At 46.3% G+C, this 12,715-nt stretch overlaps 3 non-coding genes and 1 pseudogene across 3 annotated transcripts; all 4 read right to left on the reverse strand.

Annotated features, from left to right (window-relative positions):
- Window positions 1–3,125: 3,125 nt before the first annotated feature.
- On the reverse strand, window positions 3,126–3,241 carry LOC125312133 (annotated as a pseudogene).
- Window positions 3,242–3,583: 342 nt separating this feature from the next.
- Window positions 3,584–3,702, reverse strand: LOC125312167. The gene has a single exon (XR_007196578.1). It is a non-coding gene; the product is annotated as a 5S ribosomal RNA (ribosomal RNA).
- Window positions 3,703–3,762: 60 nt separating this feature from the next.
- On the reverse strand, window positions 3,763–3,881 carry LOC125312164. Its single transcript, XR_007196575.1, has one exon. It is a non-coding gene; the product is annotated as a 5S ribosomal RNA (ribosomal RNA).
- A 59-nt stretch (window positions 3,882–3,940) lies between these two features.
- LOC125312170 lies at window positions 3,941–4,059 on the reverse strand. Its single transcript, XR_007196581.1, has one exon. It is a non-coding gene; the product is annotated as a 5S ribosomal RNA (ribosomal RNA).
- Window positions 4,060–12,715: the final 8,656 nt, after the last annotated feature.

The following is a 12,715-nucleotide window of genomic DNA, read 5'->3' on the forward strand; positions in this document are numbered from 1 at the left end:
AAAAGTCCTCACTACAATATTTCACTGTTAAACAATTTAACCCTTTAAACTACTGAACTTTTCAGCCATTGTAACTGTTACTTGTCATCAACTATGACTCCTACCCACTGTAGCTAGTTAGTATGGTTAGCATAGTTAGCATGTTAGTTAGCATTTTTAGAAAAACTGCTAAAAACGATTAGCTAAGTTAGCTAAGTAACATGGTTAGCATATTAGCATTTTTAGCAAAACTGTTAAAAATGATTAGCTAAGTAACGTGGTTAGTATAGTTAGCATGTTAGTTAGCATTTTTAGCAAAACTACTAAAAATGATTAGCTAAGTTAGCTAAGTAACATGGTTAGCATAGTTAGCATGCTACCATGATAGTTAGCATAACTACTAAAAATTATTAGCTAGGTTAGCTAAGTCACATGGTTACCATAATTAGCATTTTAACATTGTTAGCATGCTAGTTAGCATAGTAACTTGGTTAACATTATTACAGTGCATGAAAATGCACTGTACTGTTATTCCAAGGCTTTTTACAGTGCATGAAAATGCACTGTACTGTTATTCCAAGGCTTTTTCCTCTTCTTCTTCTTCTTATTCTTCTTCTTCTAACGCAGTTAATGCAGCTTAAACCGTGTAACGTAGAAACTTCATTCAAACTATGTTCGTGAGGGTCTTACTTAGGACATGTGGGCTTTATATTTTTCAACTTTGTAACTTTTATACTTTTTAAACTATTAATTAAAAACTAGTCAAAATTTCCCCATAGACTTAACATGGGCTGATGACATCACAATAGAGCCGTTAAGCAATTAGAATCCTATGGCAGGTGTTCGGGCCACCTGGACCAACTGCCAGTCTCAGGCTTTAAGCATACAAACTGGCCCTATTAAGACTACACATCCTGTTCAACTGCTTCCTCTGCCAAAAACTGTTTCAAAATAAAAGTCCTCACTACAATATTTCACTGTTAAACAATTTAACCCTTTAAACTACTGAACTTTTTAACTGTTCAGCCATTGTAACTGTTACTTGTCATCAACTATGACTCCTACCCACTGTAGCTAGTTAGCTAAGTTAGCTAAGTCACATGGTTAAGATAGTTAGCATGTTAAGATGCTAATTAAGATTTTTAGCAAAACTGCTTAAAATGATTAGCTAAGTTAGCTAAGTCACATGGTTAGCATAGTTAGCATGCTAGCATGTTAGCATGCTAGTTAGCATAACTGCTAAAATAATTAGCTAAGTTAGCTAAGTCACATGGTTAGCATACTTAGCATTTTAACATTGTTAGCATGCTAGTTAGCATAGTAACTTGGTTAACATTATTATCTTTGTTAATATAGTTAGCATAACTGCTAGCAAACATTAGAGCCATTCCAAGTGTCAGTTATCGTCAACTATCTACCTAAATAATTTAACCATTTAAACTATCCACTTAGTTAACCGTTCAATCATTCCAACTATATTAAACCTTATCTACCAAGTAAATTATTTACCTATATAAACTATCCACCTATTTAACTGTTGAGTCATTCCAACTATATTAAACCTCATCTACCTAGCAACCAATATAGTTTGTTTTTACTCTGTATGATATTTGACATCATATTTTTGGCATTTTCATGCACTGTATTTCCTTCAGGAAATGCTTTTCTAGTTCTTATTCTTCTTCTAACGCTTTTTGTGCATTTAATACAGCTTCAACTGTTTAACGTAGAAACTTCATTTAAACTGCGTTGCATAGGTCTTACTTAAGTGACTTCAGCTATGTATTTTTCAACTTTGTAACTTTTATACTTTTTAAACTATTAATTAAAAACTACTAAAATTTCCCCATTGACTTAACATTAGATTATGACATCACAATAGCAATTAGAATCCTATGCCAGGTGTTCAAGCCACCTGGATCACCATATATGGCTCTGGCCAGGCCACCTGGATCAACTGTGAGTTTCTCAGGCTTTATGACCTCATCGCAATTAGAATATTGTGCCAGGTGGCCACAGGCTTTAAGCATACAGTCTCATTCTATGCTATAAGCCTGAGAAACTGTTCAGTCATTCCAACTATATTAAACCTTATCTATCTAGCAAATAGTTTAACCTTTTAAAATATCCACCTAATTAACTGTTCAGTCATTCCAACTATATTAAACCTCATCTACCTAGCAAATAATTTAACCTTTTAAACTATCCACCTATTTAACTGTTCAGTCATTCCAACTATATTAAACCTCATCTACCTAGTTCAGTCATTCCAACTACATTAAACCTCATGTACCTAGCAAATAATTAAATCTTTTAAACTATCCACCTATTTAACTGTTCAGTCATTCCAACTATATTAAACCTCATCTACCTAGTTCAGTCATTCCAACTATATTAAACATCATCTACCTAGCAAATAATTTAACCATTTAAACTATCCACCTATTTAACTATTCAGTCATTCAAACTATATTAAACCTCATCTACCTAGCAAATAATTTAACCTTTTAAACCATCCACCTATTTAACTGTTCAGTCATTCCAACTATATTAAACCTCGTCTACCTAGTTCAGTCATTCCAACTACATTAAACCTCATCTACCTAGTAAATAATGTAACCTTTTAAACTATCCACCTATTTAACTGTTCAGTCATTCCAACTATATTAAACCTCATCTACCTAGCAAATAATTTAACCTTTTAAACCATCCACCTATTTAACTGTTCAGTCATTCCAACTATATTAAACCTCATCTAGGCTACCTAGTTCAGTCAATCCAACTATATTAAACCTCATCTGCCTAGCAAATAATTTAACCTTTTAAACTATCCACCTATTTAACTGTTCAGTCATTCCAACTATATTAAACCTCATCTACCTAGTTCAGTCATTCCAACTATATTAAACCTCTTCACGTTGGTTGCCAATTAGCACATCATCTGTTTTAACAATATATTTCACACCATATGTTTTGCATTTTCATGCACTAGTAATTCCCTGGAATTGCGTTTTCTAGTTATTATTATTATTTATTTATTTTTTTATTTTTTTCAAAGGGAGGCAGCAAACAGTCAAGGAGGTGCCTCATGGCGCACAGACAAGCTTAAAATGATAAACAAAGTTTCACTGGCTGAAGGAGAGAAAAGCTTACGGCACCTGGTATTAGGCGGTTTCCCATCCAAGTACTAACCAGGCCCGACGCTGCTTACCTTCCGAGATCGGACGAGATCGGGCGTGTTCAGCGTGGTATGGTCAGAAGTTTAAAAGCTGCTCGCCAAAATAGTCTACTTAAAGCTCCTCCAGCCTGGGAGGGAGTCACATCTTGGCGTTAACCGTCTGCCTCTCAGCACCGATAGCGCCACTTAAAGCCAGGTGTTGGCAGTCAACTTGTGCTGTTTTTTTTTCAACCAGTTACTCGCTTAGCCTATATAGCCTATATTTCTTATCAGAAAATAGGCCCTATGTATGCATTTTATTATTATTATTATTATTATTTTTTTTTTTTCAAAGGGAGGCAGCAAACAGTCAAGGAAGTGCCTCATGGCGCACAGACAGACAAGCTTAAAATGATAAACAAAGTTTCACTGGCTGAAGGAGAGAAAAGCTTACGGCACCTGGTATTCCCAGGCGGTCTCCCATCCAAGTACTAACCAGGCCCGACGCTGCTTAGCGTCCGAGATCAGACAAGAGCGGGCGTGCTCAGCGTGGTATGGCCGTAAGCGATTACTCAACCACTCGGACACGTTCATCAACCTCAACCGCTCTGCCTGCACAAGAAAAACGCTTACAGCACCTGGTATTCCCAGGCGGTCTCCCATCCAAGTACTAACCAGGCCCTACGCCGCTTAGCTTCCGAGATCGGACGAGAGCTGGCGTGCTCAGCGTGGTATGGCCGTAAGCGATTACTCAACCTCGGACACGTTCATCAACCTCAACCGCTCTGCCTGCACAAGCAAAAACGCTTACAGCACCTGGTATTCCCAGGCGGTCTCCCATCCAAGTACTAACCAGGCCCGACGCTGCTTAGTTTCCGAGATCAGACGAGAGCGGGCGTGCTCAGCGTGGCATGGCCGTAAGCGATTACTCAACCACTCGGACACGTTCATCAACCTCAACCGCTCTGCCTGCACAAGCAAAACGCTTACAGCACCTGGTATTCCCAGGCGGTCTCCCATCCAAGTACAGTGGGTCCCCGTTAAGTTTGGACGGGTTCCTTCAGGAATCACGATCCCCATTTTCTCAGCAGAAATGGCACAAACTGCAGTTGACACAAACAACCACAAGGTGTCACTTTGGAGTTCTGCCACTACTATTTTTGATGCGACTTGACTTACTGCTTCCATGATGCAGTTTCCAAGTCAGTAGAACAATCAGAGAAAGCTGAGCCATTACCAAACATATATGATAATACAATAGTGTGAGTTTATATATCTTATACCCTATTTGTCACGGTTACTTATAGATTTGATAGTGTAACGATAAGCACATAAGAGCATAAGAGATTTTCAGCGGGGGCTTGACTTAATTTGATCACGGTAGTTTAAGCTTACACAAGTGTAAGCTTAAACTACCGTGATCAAATTAAGTCAAGTGACTTGACAAAACATTCTAATATGAAAATGTAGATGCAATTGTTGTAAGATGGTGCAGCTCCTTTAAGAAAGCACCGTGCAAAAAAGTAGACGTGCTGGAGCGAGTCATATTCAAAATGCAAAAAATAACACCGCAGATAAAACCAATTATCCTCATTCATTGCAACCCGCACGCATGCCTGCTTGCCCGACGTTTAAACAAAAAAGATATCAAAGCACCTTTTGCGTTTGAATGTAACATAAAAAAAAAAAATGTTTAAACAGCTGGACAAATGATTTAGCTAATTGATTATAGCCTGTACACCAGCAATTGTTGAACATTTGGAAAAAGATCGGCTCAGCTGTTGCCACAGTCACAGGCAATGTAGAAACAACATGAGAGCAGTACACACTTCCCGAATGTGGATGTTACACTGTCATAATCTACCACCAGCCTTTTGGCAAGTTGAAAAATAGATGACTTCTGTGAAATCTCTGCTTTAAAGCAAGACCTAAATGAGAGGAGTTGTGTTGGGAATGTCGGTTGCAATGTCCATGCTATAATGGTCTGACAAGCGTACTGCCTTTTCAAGCAGTTCATCATCACCCGCGAAGTTGAAGGATCATAGGGCGTAAAGACTCAACCACATAACAAGTTTCCCGCATGCTTGCACATCTTTGGGAGAGCTGACTGATTACGATGTCCAGAGTTGCATTAAATACCTGCACTTTGAAGTATCTCTCTGCATCGGTTAAGCGTTCATCTTCCGATAGTTAGTCAAAGTGACGCTTCACTCTCCGTGCTCTAACATTTTCAAATGTACTCTGAACCCCCATTTATTTGCGAGTGTCTGCGCTGTAGCCTTGGCCTGGTCAAAGGCACGCAGGTAGTCAGAAAGGACCGGTATAGAATTTTCCAGCAATTGCATTGCGGGGGTAGCGACGGAGGTCACAGGCCCTGGTGCACTGCACTTGCTGCACCTACTAGGCCTAGTTGCCGCACTCGCGGGCGCTAATGTGTCTACTGTAAATCATTCATGTGTGAAAGTCATTAGGCTGGAAGCTAATCTGTCTAAGCTCATTAGTCTACTTTCAATAGGCCTACTGTACAGCCTGAGAGGGGGAACATAACCTATAGCCTAGGCTACTGTAGAGTAGGCCTACAGTAGGCTACTGTAGGCTAAACAATCAGTTGTGAAAGTCTGCAACGAAAGTTTCCTAATGGAAGCTAGCGTGTCTATTGAGCTCATTAGCCTACTTTCAATAGGCCTACTGTACAGCCTGAGAGAGGGGGAACATAGCCTACTGTAGAGTAATCAATCAGTTTACTTAGTTACATTTGTTTAGTTAAATCCAGTTTTCTACTCTATCTCCATGATATGCTTAGCCTATAGAAAGACGAAGTCGGGAAAGTACTTCAGAGAAAACGTATTTATTGAAATAATGAACAGTCTACATTCTACAGTCTAAATTTAAAGCACGTTGAATCCCTGGGAAGATCTGCGTGTTGTCTTGGAGAATTCGTTGATCTTATTGATGCAGTCCTTCAGTTCACTCCTCCCCATAGCAGGGAACTTTCGTTGTAGTGTTGAGACCACAAAGTTTTTCACATTTTGCGGCAGTGCTTGCTTGCCCTTCGCTCCATCCCAGTTGGTGGTTTTGCTCCAGGCTTTATAGTGTTCCTCTGTGACGATGGACCTGAAGAGCAGGCATCCGTATCTGCCCACTTGGCCGTAGCTCTGTTGGTGAATCTTAGCGTGGTCTTCGGGACCAACATCACGCAAGGTCACGTCTGCGTGTTGACTAGGAACTTGGATGCTGTCGTTGAGTGTGACGGAGGGCCAATGGAGACATCTGCAAGGAGGACGTTTCTGGAGCTGGTGTCGAGGTGCACCTGGGGATTGGTCTCTCAGGCGTCGAATAACTTCTCTGCTCACGTAGCGTCGCCTGAAGTTCTCCGATTCCAGCTCTCATCTCCTGTAAAATGTCTCTGTGGCTCTCCAAGTGGCTGGTCTCTCGGAGTTGTTGAAGCTCTCGTTTGAGGTTTTTGATCTCCGCTTTCAACCGATCATTCTCGGCGTCTCTCTCGGCTACTCGAGCTTTCTCTGCTCTCTCGGCTACTCGAGCTTTCTCTGCAAAATGTGTGAAAGTCATTAGGCTGGAAGCGTGTCTACTGTCTACTAGTGACTAGTGCGAGAAGCGGGTTCTGTGTTGTAGGCTATGCATTTTTCCGACATTTGGTTGCAAGCTCCCCTCCCCCACCCCCTTCTTTCACAAGCAGTGCAGCTTTCTGAAGCGGTGCCTTTTGAAGCTAATGTAACAAATACCACCAATATTGTTGTGTGGCAATAAAAGTATCAGGGTTTTTGCAAAGTAGCCTAAATATATAAATAAATTAAGGACATACAATCCTTAACGTGAAAAAAAGCTTAACGTAGCTTAATGTCCCAAACAACAAGTCGTTTTATGCGCTCATTATAAAGAAAGTTTAACGTGTCCCAAAACAGCTGTCAATTAATCACCAAACGTCAAGAGGGTTGAGTCTGAATGACACCGAGTTTTAGACACTGTGTTTTTGAAGTTAAGAAATATTTTCGTAATAAAAATGGTCATTTAACCAATAAAGGCTGAAAAAATGTACAGTAAAACTAGGCTATACAGTACATGCAACCCAGCAGAAGACTATTATAGGCTATTGGCAAATCATTGAGCATCATTCACACATTGTATTCTGCACAGTCTCTACATTGTGGGGCTAATGTATAGGCATACTGTAAATCATTCAAAATGTGTGAAAGTCATTAGGCTGGAAGCGTGTCTACTGTCAGTGACTAATGCGAGAGTTCTGTGTTGTAGGCTATGCATTTTTCCGACACTTGGCTGCAAGCTCCCTCCCCACCCCTTCTTTCACAAGCAGTGCAGCTTTTCTGAAGCGGTGCCTTTTGAAGCTAATGTAACAAATACCACCAATATTGTTGTGTGGCAATAAAAGTATCAGGGTTTTGCCAAGTAGCCTAAATAGGCCTATATAAATAAATTAAGGACATACAATCCTTAAAGCTTAACGTAGCCTACATGTAGATTAATGTCCCAAAAGCGTCAACAAGTCGTTTTATCGCTCATTATATATGGATTTCTATGAAGCGTCACGAAAACATGCGTGCGCAACCAAGAGGCAGAAAGCACCATAGAACAGCATAGAGCAATGCAAAAAAGCAAAAGAATAAAATGATTTTTTGTGCTGACAACTGCACCAATTCGAAATCACGATGGTTAGAGAATGTTAAATATGTTCAATATCCCTAACGGAATGCATGTCTTCGCCAAAAATGACAAAATACGATGTTATGTTAATAATGCAAATGAACGGCACACTTTGAAATATAGTCGAAATGAGATGTTATCATCATTGAGACAACAGGGGTATACAATAAAATCCGATTGTAGCTTACAGCAGCCGGCTATTTAGGTTAAGTTTATGCGATTACTCAACCACTTTCGGACCGTTCATCAACCTCAACCGCTCTGCCTGCACAAGCAAACAAAAGCGCTTACAGCACCTGGTATTCCCAGGCGGTCTCCCATCAAGTACTAACCAGGCCCGGCGGCTGCTTAGCTTCGAGATCAGGCGAGGCGTGCTCAGCGTGGTATGGCCGTAGCGATTACTCAACCACCTGGGACCGTTCATCAACCTTCTTAGCTTGTGCTCAGCGTGGTATGGCGTAGCGATTACTCAACCACTTTCGGACCGTTCATCAACCTCAACGCTCTGCCTGCACAAGCAAGCAAAAGCGCTTACAGCACCTGGTATTCCCAGGCGGTCTCCCATCAAGTACTAACCAGGCCCCGGCTGCTTAGCTTCGAGATCAGGCGAGGCGGGCGTGCTCAGCGTGGTATGGCGTGGCGATTACTCAACCACTTTCGGACCGTTCATCAACCTCAACGCTCTGCCTGCACAAGCAACAAAAAGCTTACAGCACCTTACAGCACCTGGTATTCCCAGGCGGTCTCCCATCAAGTACTAACCAGGCCCGGCGGCTGCTTAGCTTCGAGATCAGGGCGGTGCGTGCTCAGCGTGGTATGGCGTAGCGATTACTCAACCACTTTCGGACCGTTCATCAACCTTCAACGCTCTGCCTGCACAAGCAAACAAAAGCGCTTACAGCACCTGGTATTCCCAGGCGGTCTCCCATCAAGTACTAACCAGGCCCGGCGGCTGCTTAGCTTCGAGATCAGGCGAGGCGGGCGTGCTCAGCGTGGTATGGCCGTGGCGATTACTCAACCACTTTCGGACCGTTCATCAACCTCAACGCTCTGCCTGCACAAGCAAGCAAAAGCGGCTTACAGCACCTGGTATTCCCAGGCGGTCTCCCATCAAGTACTAACCAGGCCCGGCTGCTTAGCTTCGAGATCAGGCGAGGCGGGCGTGCTCAGCGTGTGGTATGGCCGTAGCGATTACTCAACCACTTTCGGACCGTTCATCAACCTCAACCGCTCTGCCTGCACAAGCAAGCAAAAGCGCTTACAGCACCTGGTATTCCCAGGCGGTCTCCCATCAAGTACTAACCAGGCCCGGCGCTGCTTAGCTTCGAGATCAGGCGAGGCGCGGGCGTGCTCAGCGTGTGGTATGGCCGTGGCGATTACTCAACCACTTTCGGACCGTTCATCAACCTTCAACGCTCTGCCTGCACAAGCAAGCAAAAGCGCTTACAGCACCTGGTATTCCCAGGCGGTCTCCCATCAAGTACTAACCAGGCCCGGCGGCTGCTTAGCTTCGAGATCAGGCGATCAGGCGGGCGTGCTCAGCGTGGTATGGCGTGGCGATTACTCAACCACTTTCGGACCGTTCATCAACCTCAACGCTCTGCCTGCACAAGCAAGCAAAAGCGCTTACAGCACCTGGTATTCCCAGGCGGTCTCCCATCAAGTACTAACCAGGCCCGGGCTGCTTAGCTTCGAGATCAGGCGAGGCGGGCGTGCTCAGCGTGGTATGGCCGTAGCGATTACTCAACCACTTTCGGACCGTTCATCAACCTCAACGCTCTGCCTGCACAAGCAAGCAAAGCGCTTACAGCACCTGGTATTCCCAGGCGGTCTCCCATCAAGTACTAACCAGGCCCGGCTGCTTAGCTTCGAGATCAGGCGAGGCGGGCGTGCTCAGCGTGGTAGTATGGCCGTGGCGATTACTCAACCACTTTCGGACCGTTCATCAACCTTCAGCGCTCTGCCTGCACAAGCAAGCAAAAGCGGCTTACAGCACCTGGTATTCCCAGGCGGTCTCCCATCAAGTACTAACCAGGCCCGGCGCTGCTTAGCTTCGAGATCAGGCAGGCGGGCGTGCTCAGCGTGGTATGGCCGTGGCGATTACTCAACCACTTTCGGACCGTTCATCAACCTCAACGCTCTGCCTGCACAAGCAAGCAAAGCGCTTACAGCACCTGGTATTCCCAGGCGGTCTCTCCCATCAAGTACTAACCAGGCCCGGCTGCTTAGCTTCGAGATCAGGCGAGGCGGGCGTGCTCAGCGTGGTATGGCCGTGGCGATTACTCAACCACTTTCGGACCGTTCATCAACCTCAACGCTCTGCCTGCACAAGCAAAGCAAAGCGCTTACAGCACCTGGTATTCCCAGGCGGTCTCCCATCAAGTACTAACCAGGCCCGGGCTGCTTAGCTTCGAGATCAGGCGAGGCGGCTTACAGCACCTGCTCAGCGTGGTATGGCCGTGGCGATTACTCAACCACTTTCGGACCGTTCATCAACCTCAACCGCTCTGCCTGCACAAGCAAAAGCAAAAGCGCTTACAGCACCTGGTATTCCCAGGCGGTCTCCCATCAAGTACTAACCAGGCCCCCGGCTGCTTAGCTTCGAGATCAGGCAGGCGGGCGTGCTCAGCGTGGTATGGCGTAGCGATTACTCAACCACTTTCGGACCGTTCATCAACCTCAACGCTCTGCCTGCACAAGCAAGCGCTTACAGCACCTGGTATTCCCAGGCGGTCTCCCATCAAGTACTAACCAGGCCCGGCGGCTGCTTAGCTTCGAGATCAGGCGAGGCGGGCGTGCTCAGCGTGGTATGGCGTGGCGATTACTCAACCACTTTCGGACCGTTCATCAACCTTCAACCGCTCTGCCTGCACAAGCAAGCAAAGCGGCTTACAGCACCTGGTATTCCCAGGCGGTCTCCCATCAAGTACTAACCAGGCCCGGCGGCTGCTTAGCTTCGAGATCAGATCAGGCGCGTGGCGGGCGATTGCTCAGCCTTCAACCGCTCTGCCTCAAAAGCGCTTACAGCACCTGTATGGTATGGCGTGGCGATTACTCAACCACTTTCGGACCGTTCATCAACCTTCAACGCTCTGCCTGCACAAGCAAGCAAAAGCGCTTACAGCACCTGGTATTCCCAGGCGGTCTCCCATCAAGTACTAACCAGGCCCGGCTGCTTAGCTTCGAGATCAGGCGAGGCGGGCGTGCTCAGCGTGGTATGGCCGTGGCGATTACTCAACCACTTTCGGACCGTTCATCAACCTCAACGCTCTGCCTGCACAAGCAAAGCAAAAGCGCTTACAGCACCTGGTATTCCCAGGCGGTCTCCCATCAAGTACTAACCAGGCCCGGCGGCTGCTTAGCTTCGAGATCAGGCGAGGCGGGCGTGCTCAGCGTGGTATGGCCGTAGCGATTACTCAACCACTTTCGGACCGTTCATCAACCTTCAACGCTCTGCCTGCACAAGCAAGCAAAGCGCTTACAGCACCTGGTATTCCCAGGCGGTCTCCCATCAAGTACTAACCAGGCCCGGCGGCTGCTTAGCTTCGAGATCAGGCGAGGCTGCGTGCTCAGCGTGGTATGGCCGTAGCGATTACTCAACCACTTTCGGACCGTTCATCCCTCAACGCTCTGCCTGCACAAGCAAGCAAAAGCGCTTACAGCACCTGGTATTCCCAGGCGGTCTCCCATCAAGTACTAACCAGGCCCGGCGCTGCTTAGCTTCGAGATCAGGCGAGGCGGCGTGCTCAGCGTGGTATGGCGTGGCGATTACTCAACCACTTTCGGACCGTTCATCAACCTCAACGCTCTGCCTGCACAAGCAAAGCAAAAGCGCTTACAGCACCTGGTATTCCCAGGCGGTCTCCCATCAAGTACTAACCAGGCCCGGCTGCTTAGCTTCGAGATCAGGCAGGGGCGTGCTCAGCGTGGTATGGCCGTAGCGATTACTCAACCACTTTCGGACCGTTCATCAACCTCAACGCTCTGCCTGCACAAGCAAGCAAAAGCGCTTACAGCACCTGGTATTCCCAGGCGGTCTCCCATCAAGTACTAACCAGGCCCGGCTGCTTAGCTTCGAGATCAGGCGAGGCGGGCGTGCTCAGCGTGGTATGGCGTGGCGATTACTCAACCACTTTCGGACCCGTTCATCAACCTCAACGCTCTGCCTGCACAAGCAAAGCAAAAGCGCTTACAGCACCTGGTATTCCCAGGCGGTCTCCCATCAAGTACTAACCAGGCCCGGCTGCTTAGCTTCGAGATCAGGCAGGCGGCGTGCTCAGCGTGGTATGGCCGTGGCGATTACTCAACCACTTTCGGACCGTTCATCAACCTCAACGCTCTGCCTGCACAAGCAAAGCAAAAGCGCTTACAGCACCTGGTATTCCCAGGCGGTCTCCCATCAAGTACTAACCAGGCCCGGGCTGCTTAGCTTCGAGATCAGGCGCAAGGCGGGCGTGCTCAGCGTGTATGGTATGGCCGTAGCGATTACTCAACCACTTTCGGACCGTTCATCAACCTCAACGCTCTGCCTGCACAAGCAAGCAAAAGCGCTTACAGCACCTGGTATTCCCAGGCGGTCTCCCATCAAGTACTAACCAGGCCCGGCGGCTGCTTAGCTTCGAGATCAGGCGAGGCGGGCGTGCTCAGCGTGGTATGGCGTGGCGATTACTCAACCACTTTCGGACCGTTCATCAACCTTCAACGCTCTGCCTGCACAAGCAAGCAAAAGCGCTTACAGCACCTGGTATTCCCAGGCGGTCTCCCATCAAGTACTAACCAGGCCCGGGCTGCTTAGCTTCTTCGAGATCAGGCGAGGCCTGGTGCTCAGCGTGGTATGGCGTGGCGATTACTCAACCACTTTCGGACCGTTCATCAACCTCAACGCTCTGCCTGCACAAG

This window comes from Alosa alosa, chromosome 18 (genome assembly GCF_017589495.1).
Source record: "Alosa alosa isolate M-15738 ecotype Scorff River chromosome 18, AALO_Geno_1.1, whole genome shotgun sequence".
NCBI classification, from domain to species: domain Eukaryota; kingdom Metazoa; phylum Chordata; class Actinopteri; order Clupeiformes; family Clupeidae; genus Alosa; species Alosa alosa.